At 41.8% G+C, this 14,303-nt stretch overlaps 1 protein-coding gene across 2 annotated transcripts in view; it reads left to right on the plus strand.

Moving 5' to 3' along the window:
* The first annotated feature begins 304 nt into the window (after positions 1-304).
* Positions 305-14,303, plus strand: part of gdpd2 (glycerophosphodiester phosphodiesterase domain containing 2) — a 78,074-nt gene continuing 64,075 nt past the window's right edge. The window contains exon 1 of one of the 2 annotated variants that reach the window (XM_033030642.1): positions 305-458. The gene's annotated coding sequence lies outside the window, so the exon portion shown is untranslated. The remainder of the gene's footprint in view (positions 459-14,303) is intronic. The other variant, XM_033030641.1, reaches the window with a different exon arrangement.

Genomic DNA, 14,303 nt, shown 5'->3' on the forward strand with positions numbered 1-14,303 from the left:
TGAAGCCATTCTTGCCTACTATCTGGCTATCAATCAAGCCCAGTTCCCTAACCCAACAACAGTCTCACAATCAATAATCACTGTGCCAGTACTAGTTTTCAATCTCATTAATTTATTGAATCAGTTTATCCACCACAAATGCTTACTTTCAGATATCTACACCTTAAGCTCTGGGTAGCTTTTTATCAAGAGAGTTACTGCCTACATTAATCTTTTCACAGAAGCAGCCAGTTTCAGGATTTGGGCATTGAAGCGGTTAATGCAGACATGTCACAGTCAGCCTGGCAATGATTCACAAGTGCATAAATTATTTTCAAACTTCAATCCATTCCAAGCACAAAAGAAAGGAGGGCGGATCTTAAGAACTGATTTTAAAGTTTTGTTAAAGTTGTGAGCAATCAGGCAAGCTGTGAACCTTGAGACCGAAAGAATTTATCGAGCTAATCCTCTTTACCACGGTATGTATATTTCGTATTTGAATCTTGTGTTATTATTTGTAACAACCTTTTCATATCTGTTTCGATTCCTATAAACCTCACATGAAATCCTGATAACTGGCAGATTCATAGCCCTTGAAGACCGCAGGTAGTTATTAGTGCCAGAGATGTACTATGTACGCTGATAATGAAAGTTCTTTGCATGTTTCAGTGCAAGTTCCTATGAATGCAGAACACACAATAGGAAATAAAAAAGATCCAGTTGTCTTTAGTAAACAGCTCGTTGGTATTACAAATGCTGTCAACTGTTGCGATCTCTTTGGATTAGAATGAATACAATTTAAACTTGCCACTGTAGTGTAATGCTAATGTCATAGATCAGCTGCCCACCGAACAAGCTTATCATTTTATCTGATTATCATTTTCACAATAGAACTGCTTGTGATGAATCACATCGCACTGTGCACTTATGAGCTTGTTACAGAGCAGAATGTAGAAAAGTTGGACGTTAAGATATAGGCATGAGTTTTCCAGTGTTTGCAACCCAAATCAAATCAACTGACCAACACAACTAGATTCAGCAGCAGTGGAAGAAATCCATGCAGACTTGGTCATGATCTGGAATTCTAAGGGTTAGGAAATTAGGAAAATAATTAATGATTACAGTGCACATCGGCACTCGCAAGTGTGGCACTTTCAAGAGTTCATGGCAATTTGAGTGCCTAATATGTGGCACTTTCAAGTTGAGTTCATGGCAATATGTGAAGCAAAAGCTTTGATTAGGCAGGACTGCAGCTGCATTCCACTGAGGAGAGGAAAGTGCAGCAGCAACTTCATAACACGAATATTCCCATCACATACGTTTATTGTTGCTCCGTGCTAAATTAGATGTGCACGTAACAAGTTACTTCGATAAACTATAACCAGAATACATTTAGATGGCACTTGGAAAGGTTTGTACTCATGAATGGAAATCAGCACAGATTTGTTAACTGCAGATCATGTTAAACTAACACAACTGAGTTATTTGTTTTAATAAAGGAGCAGAAACATTAGGCTGTTGTCATTTATTATCATGTTGTTTTCAGAAGTGCCAAATAATAGACGTCACTCAATCAATATCGTGGGACTGCAATGACATTAGTTGTATCACTTAATATAAAATTGGCACAAGATTAATACACAAATCTTTTGAGGGTGACAAGAAAAGTTGAGAAGCCAAGAAAAAGAATTCTGTTTGGGATGCTTGGCTTTATCAATAGGCCCATTGATAAAAGCATAGCTCAGCAGGAGCAATACATTGAATTCTGAGCACCATAAGAAAGTCAAAGCCCAAAGAGACTGCAGAATAAATTAAAACACTGGTACAAGGATGCAGGGCTTTGGTTCATATGCAGGGACTGATGAACTAAATTTAACCCCTCAAAGAAAAGTGTAGGCGGCAAAGTGCCACAGTTGCTGCCTTACAGCGCCAGAGACCCGGATTTGATCCTGACTACGGGTGCTATCTGTATGAAGTCTGTACATTCTCCCTGTGACCATGTAGGTTTTCTCTGGTTTCTTCCCACATTCCAAAGTTTGTAGACACATTGCTTTCTGTAAATTGTCCCTAGTGTGTAGGATAGAACTGGTGTATGGGTGCTCACTGGCCCTCAAGGAATCGGTGGGTTGAAGAGCCTGCTTCCATGCTGTATCTCTAAACTAAACTAAACAAACGTATGGAGGAAATTTGATCGAGATAATCTAAATTGCAAATGATTTTGATGAAGTATGTACGGAAAAACTGTTTCAAATGACAGAAAGTCAAATGATGCTGATTTAAGGTGATAGGAAAATAATTAGTTGTGGCATGAGGAATAATTTCATTCCTTGTGTTGTTGAAAATCCGACAGCTGATTGGCAGCAACAGCCATTACTGCCACCACTTCACGGATTTGTCATTGTCTGTGATATCATGACATTTAATTGGTAAAATATAACACAATATTAACTAGCTCAGTCACTGCTTCATCTCACTATTTAATGTGTATTGGTAAAAAAGGACACCTAGTGCTGGAGTAACTCACAGAGTCAAGGTCTCTGGAGAACATGGATAGGTAATATTTCAGGTCCTTTCTTCAGACCGATTGTGGTGTGGGGAGCTGTGTTGACAAAGCTGGAAGAGAGGTGGACAAAGCCTGGAGAGTGATAGGTGGATACAGATGAAAGGGGTGGGGAGTTGATTGGCAGATGGTTGAACAAAGGTCCAAAAAGAAAAGACAAAAAGTGTAAGGAACAAATTGTGAAGACAGAGGAATGGATGTGGGTGGAGGGAAAATTGGGTAACCCAAGTGGGGCAAAGGGAAGAGAGGGAAAAAATATCTTAAAGGGTGGCACGGTGGCATAACGGTGGAGCTACTGCCTTGAAGCACCAGAGACACGGGTTCGATCCCGACTACGGGTGCTGTCTGTATGGAGTTTGTACTTTCTCCCCGTGACCTGCGTGAGTTTGCTCTGAGATCTTCGGTTTCCTCCCATACTCCAAAGACGTACAGGTTTGTAGGTTAATTGGCTTGGTATACATGTAAATTGTCCCTAGTGTGTGTAGGATAGTGTTAGTGTGCGGGGATCCGTGTGCTGGTTGGTGCGGACACTGTGGTCCGAAGGGCATGTTTCCACGTTGTATCTCTAAACTAAAAAAAAACATATATGTTACATGCAGGACAATTTTTTATGTCAACTTGAGAGTTATAAACTGGATTGTGTGAGGCCAGGACCTATTGAAAATTCTCCACAGTAGGGAATACCATGTTCCCCATTGATTGACTGAACCTTCAGATTTCACATTACCCCTCCTTGGTTAATACTAGCAGTTGGATAGAGAATCAGGGTCCATAAGCTTCTAATATTGTTCATACAAAAATGAATGATATTTCAATGCTCTAGAACTTAAAGTAGTACCATACATCAATATTGGCAATGAATATTCAATCTTCACACTTACAATCCAGTAAATGGAAATTTATTTTTACTCGTAATAAAAATGTTACATTAATGAGTGTATCAATTCAGACTACAAATTAAATGCAGCATTAAAATAGCTGATCATTTGGATTTTGGTTTAGAATAAGCAAATATCTTAACGAACAGGTCCACGAGGTCCACAGCAGACTCAATCTCAATGCAAGCTGGTGTCAGGAAGGTTGTGTCATCGTCTTAGCACTTGCCACAATGCTGCATCTCACCTGCGATTGTATGTATTACTAGTTGAGTTTAGTTTACTTTAGTTTAATTTACTTTGGTTTAGTTGAGTGCCTCGTATACCGATGAACAGTGAAAAGCCGTCCACGGTGTGAAGATAAAGGGTACATTATTTAATGCAAGATATAATATTGAAGTCCAAAATAGTCAGATTTCCTCCATATTCTCCGTAATTTAAAACTATCCATCTCAGTGAAGGCAAACATGAATTATGAAATTCAGCAACACCTTCGGTCTTTGGCCACAGTCACAGTCTAAGGAAAGGAGTGTTTGACGATCAAGACCTCAAACCCAGCACGTTCATAGTCCACCAACCCACACATGTAGCCATAGAGAACCAAGGGTCCTGCCATCAGGAGCATGCAGAAGCCCAGAGGGCACAGGGAGTGCACCACATCCCAAACTACCCAACGTCCGATCCCTACTAGTGATCCCTGCTGGATCTATAGTAGAATCAGAGGACTTATCAGCCACTTCAGAACTCAAGAGAACTGAAATGGAAGCAAATTGTCCTTGATCTTGATGGAGCCTAACGAAAAAAGTTATGTCCATCACATATCTATTCCATTTCAAGATTGAAGAGAGTGTATTGTCATGTGTCCCTGACATGACAATGAAATTCTTGCTTTTCTTCAGCACAACAGAACATAGTAGGCATGACTACAGAACAGATCAGTGTGTCCATATACCATTATATAAATATATACACACATGAATAAATAAACTGAAAAAGTGCAAATAACAGATAATGGGCTATTAATGTTCAGAGTTTTGTCCGAGCCAGGTTTAATAACCTGATGGCTGTGGGGAAGTAGCTATTCCTGAACCTGGTTGTTGCAGTCTTCAGGCTCCTGTACCTTCTACCTGAAGGTAGCAGGGAGATGAGTGTGTGGCCAGGATGGTGTGGGTTTTTGATGATACTGCCAGCCTTGTTGAGGCAGCGACTGCGATAAATCCCCTCGATGGAAGGGAGGTCAGAGCCGATGATGGACTGGGCAGTGTTTACTACTTTTTGTAGTCTTTTCCTCTCCAGGGCGCTCAGGTTGCCGAACCAAGCCACGATGCAACCGGTCAGCATGCTCTCTACTGTGCACCTGTAGAAGTTAGAGAGAGTCCTCCTTGACAAACTGACTCTCCGTAATCTTCTCAGGAAGTAGAGGCGCTGATGTGCTTTCTTAATAATTGCATCAGTGTTCTCGGACCAGGAAAGATCCATTTACGATCCCATGACCATATATCCTAGGCTTTGGCAATTCAACTGCTCATATATACTTTTAAAGTGTTATGAGTGTATCACCGTCTTCGGCAGAGTGTTCTGGATTCTAACCACCATCTGGCTGGAAAAAAACCTATCCTCGGATTCCCACATGGTAAATCTCTTACCCCTTACCCTAAACCTATGTCCACTGGCTACAGACAGATCTGCTATGGGGGAAAGCTTACTCCTATCATTCCCCCCCTCATAAATTTGCTATCAGCTCCCTTCCCTATCAAGTCCCTCCTCATCTCCTCCACCCCAAGGAAAATAGACCCGACCTAGTTTCTCCTCATAACTGAAAATTCCATTGCAGATTCTGGGCTCACCTTATAAGTCATTCTTTCATGGAATAAAATTCAACTTCTAGAATAATTTCACCCTGCCCAATAGAGCCTGGTTCAATAATGTGTTTTTATTATAATAATAAGGCAAATAGAGCAGAAAAGAGAATAGTTCAAAGATTAGCATAAGATGGTCACAAAAATATCACAGGGCAATGAAAAAAACCCATCTTTATATAATTTAAAAATTCCAGTGTGTAATATGATCCATTTCTTTAAATACTTTAGAAACACCAGTGATAGATGCATATGATTGATCTAAATTGCTGATAAGTGGTATTTGTTTTGTATTGACTGGAATTTAGAACATAGAACCAATTAAGGTATCTCAATTACAATCAGGCACAGCATAAGTTGTAAAAGTAGTTGTGGAATATGTGTGCGGGAACGGGGAGTAGATGACTGTCTTTAAAGCTGACAATATCAGCTCACATATAGAGTGACAACAGGATCTTCCAGTTGAGCTGTAGAGGCGAGTGTAGTGCAATGTTTGCTGGAGGGCGGGAATGACGAGCATCATTGGACACTTGTCAGGGTCCTCCAGGAACCGCTGAGCTGCGCACATTGCAATATTTAGTCAAAGAGTTATACAGCAAGGAAACATGCTTACAACCCAACTCGTCCATGCCGATCAAGTTGCCTACCTGAGATGGTCCTATTTGCCTGCATTGACCCATATCCCACTAACCAATACTCTATCTATGTACCTGTCTAAATGCATTTTAAATATTTTAATTGTTACCACCTCTACCACTTCAAGCTTGTTTCAAAAACCCACCACCACTGTGTGAAAACTTAACCCTTAGATCCTCTTCAAATGTTTTCCACTCTCAGTTTAAATCGAAGGGGCCACATTCTGGACTCCTCTTCCTGGGGAAAAGAGTGTGATCATCTACCTTATCCACGTCGTCCATGATTTTATATACTTCGATAGCCTTCTCTTACAAAGAAACATAGAAAATAGGTGCAGGAGTAGGCCATTCGGCCCTTCACCGCCATTCAATATGATCATGGCTGATCATCCAACTCAGTATCCTGTACCTGCTTTCTCTCCATATTCCCTGATCCCTTTAGCCACAAGGGCCACATCTAACTCCCTCTTAAATATAACCAATGAACTGGCCTCAACTACATTCTGTGGCAGAGAATTCCAGAGATTCACCACTCTCTGTGTAAAACATTTTTTTCTCATCTCAGTCCTAAAAGATTTCCCCTTTATCCTTAAACTGTGACCCCTTGTTCTGGACTTCCCCAACATCGGGAACAATCTTCCTGCATCTAGCCTGTCCAACCCCTTAAGAATTTTGTAAGTTTCTATAAGATCCCCCCTCAATCTTCTAAATTCTAGCGAGTACAAGCCGAGTCTATCCAGTCTTTCTTCATATGAAAGTCCTGACATCCCAGGAATCAGTCTGTACAGTCAACCTTCTCTGTACAAGAATGTCCTTCCTCAGATTAGGAGACCAAAACTGTACGCAATACTCCAGGTGTGGTCTCACCAAGACCCTGTACCACTGCAGTAGAACCTCCCTGCATCTATACTCAAATCTTCTTGCAGTTAGGAAGCTGGCAGACATTGGGTCAGAATAAACTGAACAGCTCCACCAAAGATAAAATGGCAGCAAACTGGAGATGCTTGGAAACCAATATGAAATGGGGATTGCTAAAAATACCCAGTTGCTCAAGCAGCATCGATGGAGAGAAAAAAAAGAGTTAATGTTTTATGGCAAGGATTTCAGAGGAGGAGATTTTAGAAAATAGTAATTCAACGAAGAGGAGTCAACATGGCTCGATGTCATGTTTTATCAAACCATTGGAGCTTGTTGAAGATGTAACCAATAGATGAATAAAGGGGAACCAGTCAATTTGGTGTATTTAGATTTTCAACAAGGGCTAAATTAAATCACATGATATGAACACATGGTATTGGAGGTAAAGTTTGAGTAGATAGAAGAATGGCTTAAGAACAGAAAACCAATTCAGTTAAATGGCAATATTCAGACTAGCAAGCTACAGCTGATGTCACATGGATCTGTGCTGAGGCCTCCAATAGTTAAAATCTATGCTCATAATTTAGGTGGACAGCCAACTGTATTGATTTGCAGATGGAACAAAGATAGGTGGAATGGCAGGCTGTGGGGAGGGCATGAAGCATTTGCAAAGTGATATCCATATATTAGGTGATTAGGCAAACAATTTGTTGGGTGGAATGTAATCTGGGTTAATGGTAGGAAGAATAGATATCATGGAATATTGTTTAAAGAGAGAGAGATTGCATTGGTGAGAAATCTGGGTATCCTTATACATGCACATGGCACAATAGCATCAAGGTACAGCGCATAAGGAGACACATGAAACAATTACTTTTGCACAGAAGCTGCCTGATCCACTGAATGTTTCTGGCATTGTATTTTAGATTTTCAGTATGTGCATTTCTTTGAAACTGGTTTATTACAACAGGGGATAGGATAAACATAACAGGAACAACTACAAATCCGTAGTGCAATGATGAAACTATATCTCAAGTACTCATGCAACTTTAGTCTTCTTATTTAACTAGGGATTTACTTGCAATGGAAACAATTCTGAGACGGTTCATTAGATCTGCCCTGTGAGAAACTGTTTAGCAGATTGCAACCATACTCACTGGAGTTGGAAAAAAAAAGAAGAGAGGTCTTATTAAAACATGTGGGACTGTGGATTCTGAATAATTGAATATCTTTAGAGTGGAGATATATCTCTTGGATAAGATGAGTCAATTACTATGGGAGTAAGCACGAGAGTGGAGGTGAAGGTTTTGATATAAATTAATGACAGTGCAGAACACACACACACACACTGAAATCATGAGAACATTTTGAAAATTCCAGTGCTCATTTCTTCCCAAACACAAAAGCATTGGACACGAATGGATTTTCAATCGCTTACCTGGCTAAGGTTAAAACATTGAGAATTACAGTACTCCAGGCCAAGTATGAAGCAGCGGCAAAGTGAAAATAAAACCATCAATGCTGAATGCTAGAAATTAAAAATAAAAATGCAAAGAATAAAAAGGAAGCCACAAACGTCTTAGAAAGGTAAGACAGGATTTGGGTGTAGTCTTAAAACCATCAAGAGATAAAGTGTGAGCTGTAAGCTTGAGGGCAGATTTGTGAGGCAAAACCACAAAAGAATCAAAGATGTAGCAATGTTATCTTCAGAGCATAGAAATCTGTCTGCTCTTGTTTCTGTTTGACATTTGCCAAACCCAAAGGCTATCAACTCATAAATAAACTTACTGCAGATGCAGTTAAAATATGTAGGCTTAAGAGACCATAGATGCTGTAATCTGCAGCAAAAATCAAACTGCTAGAGGAACTCAGCAGGTCGAACAACATCTGTGAAGTGAAAGGCATGCAGTCCTTTTGCCGGATCTCGACCCGAAGGTCGATAATCTCTTTGTCTCCATAGAGAATGTCTCACCTGCCAAATTCCTCCAGCAGTTTGATTTTTGCTTGACAAATAGGTACCTTTATTGGCATCCAGTACGTGAAAATATTTTCCGTTTACTCTGATACCTTTCTACCCATGATAATTTTTTCCCCCTGAGTAGACGAGTAAAAAAAATATCCATTGAATGATCGTGTCAAATACAAACACAGGAGGTTGTGTTAAAATTAAACAAAACTGTAGGAAAAGCATAGAAGTAGATAAATCATAATCAGCAGGAAGTAACAATGGAGTGGAAGGAGATCTCAGTAACAAGCGGAAATATTGAGAGATTATTAAACAAAAGATTTGTGAATTGCTAAGGAACTGGCAGACTGTGAGCAGATGAAATGGGAAACATAAAGAACATAACGAAGGAGACGATTTTGAACATTTCTGGTCAGTGTGCAGACTAGATACTCACAGCATGCTCATAAAAAAGACAAAGTGATGAGTTTAAATGTGCAAAATGGCACCAGTAAATCCTATAATACACTTTCCTCAGGTTTACAAAAACACTCATGTATATGCCTTTTAAATCCAGCCTCACCACTCCTTGTTATCTCAATAGTCTGCATCAAATGGTGTGGTGGCAATTTCAGAAACAGATGTAGCCCATATTTTTCCATTTGGCATGTCTTTTATTTACTTGGTCCATTTTCCCAGATTTTGATGTTGATCTTCAATCTGTTTGTAAATATCTTAAATTCAATGTTGGTTTATTAATTTATGATTTCCCATATCCCTGCAAAGATGTGATTTTTTACAATAATTAATTTTACAACAATTAATAACTGATTCAAACATAATATGTGATGCTATTCCATGGAGAAAAAAATATTTTGGTTCCCAAGATAAGTAAAGACGAGTCGCACAATTTAGCCATGTGGTATATCAAAGACTGCAAAAAGTTGTGACCACTGCCCAGTCCATCACCGGCTTTGACCTCCCCACCATCGATGGGTTCTATCGAAGTCGCTGCCTCAAAAAGGCAGCCAACATCATCAAAGGCCCACACCATCCTGGCCACACACTAATTTCACCATTGCCATCGGGAAGAAGGTACAGGAGCCTGAAAACTATAACATCCAAGTCCAGGAACAGCTTCTTCCCTACAGCCATCAGGCTATTAAACACGACAACAAATAAGCTCTGAACTGCAACAGACTATAATTTTATTATTAATGCACTATATTTGTTATTTATTGAGTATGTGTGCATGTGTATACACACACGCACTGAACTTTTTTTTCTTCTCCGGTTATGTACTATGTTTACGTATTCTGTTGTGTTGCAGCAAAAACAAGAATTTCATTGTCCTATCTGGAACATATGACAATAAAACACTCTTGACATTTTATATATACCTGTACTAATATCAACCTCCTCACTAAAACATAGTAATTCTGAAGAAGGGTCTCGATCCGAAACGTCACCCATTCTTTCTCTCCAGAGATGCTGCCTGGCCCACTGAGTTACTCCAGCATTTTGTGTCTATCCTCAGTAAAACTGCTCATTTAGCTTTTGAACATTTGCAGGGAATCCACACGGAAAGCATATTTTGAGTAAATAAGGAAAATTAAATGAAAAGAGAGCCTCCTCACGGATGGGCAAATCCAGTTATTGTATAATGTTACTGAGTTTTTTGGGGAGGTGACAAAGCAGATTGATGAAGGCAGGGCAATAGATGTTGGACACATGGATTTTAGTAAAGTTTTTGATCAGGTCCCTCATGGTAGGCTGACCCAGAAGATTAAGATATACTTGGTCGTATGGATTCAGAACTGGCTTATTCATATAAGACAGAGGTTTGTACTAGAAAGTAGATATTCTGGCTGGAGGACTGTGACCAGTGGAATTCCACAGAGATCTGTGCTGGGACCTCTGCTGTTTGATATATATATAAATTACCTGGATATAAATGTAAAAGAAGGAACTGCAGATGCTGGAAACGGAGACAAAAATCGAAAGTAGACAAAAAATGCTGGAGAAACTCAGCGGGCGAGGCAGCATCTATGGAGAAAAGCAGTTGGTGACGTTTCAGGTCAAGACCCTTCTTTAGACCTCGACCCGAAACGTCGCCTACTCCTTTTCTCCATAGATGCTGCCTCACCCGCTGAGTTTCTCCAACATTTTTTGTCTACTTTGGATGCAAACGTAGATACGTTGGTGAGTAAGTTTGCTAACAACACCAAAATTGGAGGGGTTGCAGACAGTGAGGAAAGTCAAGAGCTTCAAATTCCTGGGCGTGCACATCTCTGAAGATCTTTCCTGGTCCGAGTACACTGATGCAATTATCAAGAAAGCTCATCAGCGCCTCTACTTCCCGAGAAGATTACGGAGAGTCGGTTTGTCAAGGAAGACTCTCTAACTTCTACAGGTGCACAGTAGAGAGCATGCTGACCGGTTGCATCGTGGCTTGGTTCGGCAATTTGAGCTCCATGGAGAGGAAAAGACTACAAAAAGTAGTAAACACTGCCCAGTCCATCATCGGCTCTGACCTTCCTTCCATCGAGGGGATTTATCGCAGTCGCTGCCTCAAAAAGGCTGGCAGTATCATCAAAGACTCACACCATCCTGGCCACACACTCATCTCCCTGCTACCTTCAAGTAGAAGGTACAGGAGCCTGAAGACTGCAACAACCAGGTTCAGGAATAGCTACTTCCCCACAGCCATCAGGCTATTAAACCTGGCTCGGACAAAACTCTGATTATTAATAACCATTTTCTGTTATTTGCACTTTATCAGTTTATTTATTCATGTGTGTATATATTTATATCATGGTATATGGACACACTTATCTGTTTTGTAGTAAATGCCTACTATGTTCTGTGTGCTGAAGCAAAGCAAGAATTTCATTGTCCTATACTGGGACACATGACAATAAACTCCCTTGAACTTGAACTTGAAGTTGTCAGAAGATAGAGTCATCTGCAGAAATGGGCAAAGAAATGACAGGTGGAGTTTAACCCAAGCAATTGTGAGGTGTTGCACTTTGGGAGTTTGAATGCAAAGGAAAAGTATACAGTTAATAGCATGCCCTTAAAAGCATTGATAGCAGAAGGATCATGGAGTCCAAATTCATTGCTCACTGAATGTAGCAGCACAAGTAGATAGGGTGATAAAGAAGGTGTATGGTATGCTTGCCTTCATGGAGAACATGGATAGGTAATGTTTCAGGTTGGGACCCTTGTTCTGACTATGGGGCAGGGGCTGGGGCAGCGGGAGGTGGAGGGGGCAGGCAGACAACTGGAAAAGAGAAGTGGTTCTTGGGCACATTTTTAGTTTAGAGATACAGCACGGAAGGCCCTTCAGCCCACTGGGTCCGCGCCGACAAGCGATCCCTGTACATTAACACTATCCTTCACACTAGGAACAAGTTACAATTATACCAAGCCAATTAACCTACAAACCTGTACATCTTTGGAGTGTAGGAGGAATCGGGACCCTCTGGAGAAAGCCCACGCAGGTCACCGGTAGAACTACAAACTCCATACAGACAGGATAATAGTCAGGATCGAACCTGGGTCTCTGGCGCTGTAAGGCAGCAACTCTACCGCTGCGCCACGGTGCCGCCCATATACAGTGGAGGAATAGCACCTCATATTCAACTTGAGTACATTACATACCAATATTATGAACATTAAATCCTCCAATGATAGATAACCAACCACCCTCCCCACTTCTTTTCCTACCCTCTCTCCACTGTGAACCTAATTCTCTCCCTTCCCCTCCATCTACATTCCTTTCTCTACCCTCACAATTTGCAACTATTCAGTCCTTTTGTCTTCTTCTACTTCTTCTTCTTCTATGTAGTTTTTTTTGGCAGTTGGCAAACAACTTTTTAGTGCATTACCGCCACCAACTGGTATGGAGTGTGGATCAAATAACATTATAACTTATATACTAATAACCTATATCTTTCCGAACAAATTGGTTACCCTGAGAAAAAGCAATAGGATTTGATAGCACTTATGTGAATTCTTTTGTAAAATATCTATTAAATCAAATTGTACTTTTTCTTTTCTGAATCGTTCACTCATTTGTCTTCTTTCTTCCTCATACCTCTCACAATGTATAATGACATGCTCTATTGTCTTCAGTCCTTTTGTGTCACCCCTTCTGGCTTTTCATCTCTGGCCTATGTCCAATCATCTGCCTTCTGGTGGGCGGCGCGACTCTCGTCAGCAGCGGCCTCTGCAGTCCGTCTGTGTTTTATTATTTTTTGTCTCGTTTTTATGTAGTTTTTGTTATTTTTTCTGTTGGGGTATGTGTGTGGGGGGGTGGGGGTGGTGTGGGGGGGAAGGGGTAACTTTAAAATCTTTCCCCTGCACGGGAGACCCGACCTTTTCTTTGTCGGGTCTCCGTTGTCGTTGGGGCTGCAACGTGGAGCGGCCTCCAACAGGAACGACCTGGGGTTCCAGCTGCGGAGCTGCCGACTACTCACCGTCACGGGGCTGGCCGAGTCCGGAGCGGGTGGAGCTGTGGTTGAGCATTGCTGCCACCCGACCTCCGGAGATTCGGAGGCTGCGACTGCGGGTTTGGCGGACGGCGGCACCGGGAGCCCGCGGGTCCCTGCTGGGTGACCGCTTTACGGGGCTTCCGCAACGGCGACTTCTCCCGCCCGAGTTGCGGGGTTGAAGATTACCTGAGCGGGGCCTTACACCATCGCCCCGCGCGGCTTGGAATGGCCGCGGGACTCTGCGAACGCACGCCGGGGGCTCTAACACCAAGACCCAGTGCGCGACCTTGCATCACCCGGCGTGGCTTTAATGGCCGCGGGACAATCGCCATCGCCAGCCGGGGGCTTTGACTTTGACTCTGACTCTGACATCGGGGGGGAGAGTGCAGTGGAGAGATACGTTTTTTTTGCCTTCCATCACATTGATGTGATGGATGTTTGTGTAAACTGTGTTGTGTCTCGGGTCTTTTTGTTTTGTAATGTATGGCTGCAGAAACGACATTTCGTTTGGACCTCAAGGGGTCCAAATGACAATAAATTGAATTGTATTGTATTGTATTGTATCAACCCCCAGCCCCTCACCTGTATCCAACTATAATGAGACTGGCTTTGTCCTCCCCTCCTTTCCACCCCTCCCCTCCTTTCCACCCCTCCCCTCCTTTCCACCCCTCCCCTCCTTTCCACCCCTCCCCTCCTTTCCACCCCTCCCCTCCTTTCCACCCCTCCCCTCCTTTCCACCCCTCCCCTCCTTTCCACCCCTCCCTCCCTCCTTTCCACCCCTCCCCTCCTTTCCACCCCTCCCCTCCTTTCCACCCCTCCCCTCCAATCAGTCTGAAGCAAAGAATCTACTGGATTTGAAGTAAGAACAGTCCTTACCTGACAAGGCATCTATCCACCGTCTCCACAGAAGCTGCCAGACAGACCCGCTGAATTATTCCAGCACTTTGTGCCTCTTTTTTTTTCTATATAAAAATAATTTACTGTTATCGACGCTCTTCCGTATTTGCCACCTGAATATTTGCAGCTTTATTAAAAACTGCTCAAGTATTAGTGAATTGTTGAGGATGCGTCCAATGTTACCAAGTACATGAAACAA

The sequence above is a fragment of the Amblyraja radiata genome, chromosome 12, assembly GCF_010909765.2.
Source record: "Amblyraja radiata isolate CabotCenter1 chromosome 12, sAmbRad1.1.pri, whole genome shotgun sequence".
NCBI classification, from domain to species: Eukaryota; Metazoa; Chordata; class Chondrichthyes; order Rajiformes; family Rajidae; genus Amblyraja; species Amblyraja radiata.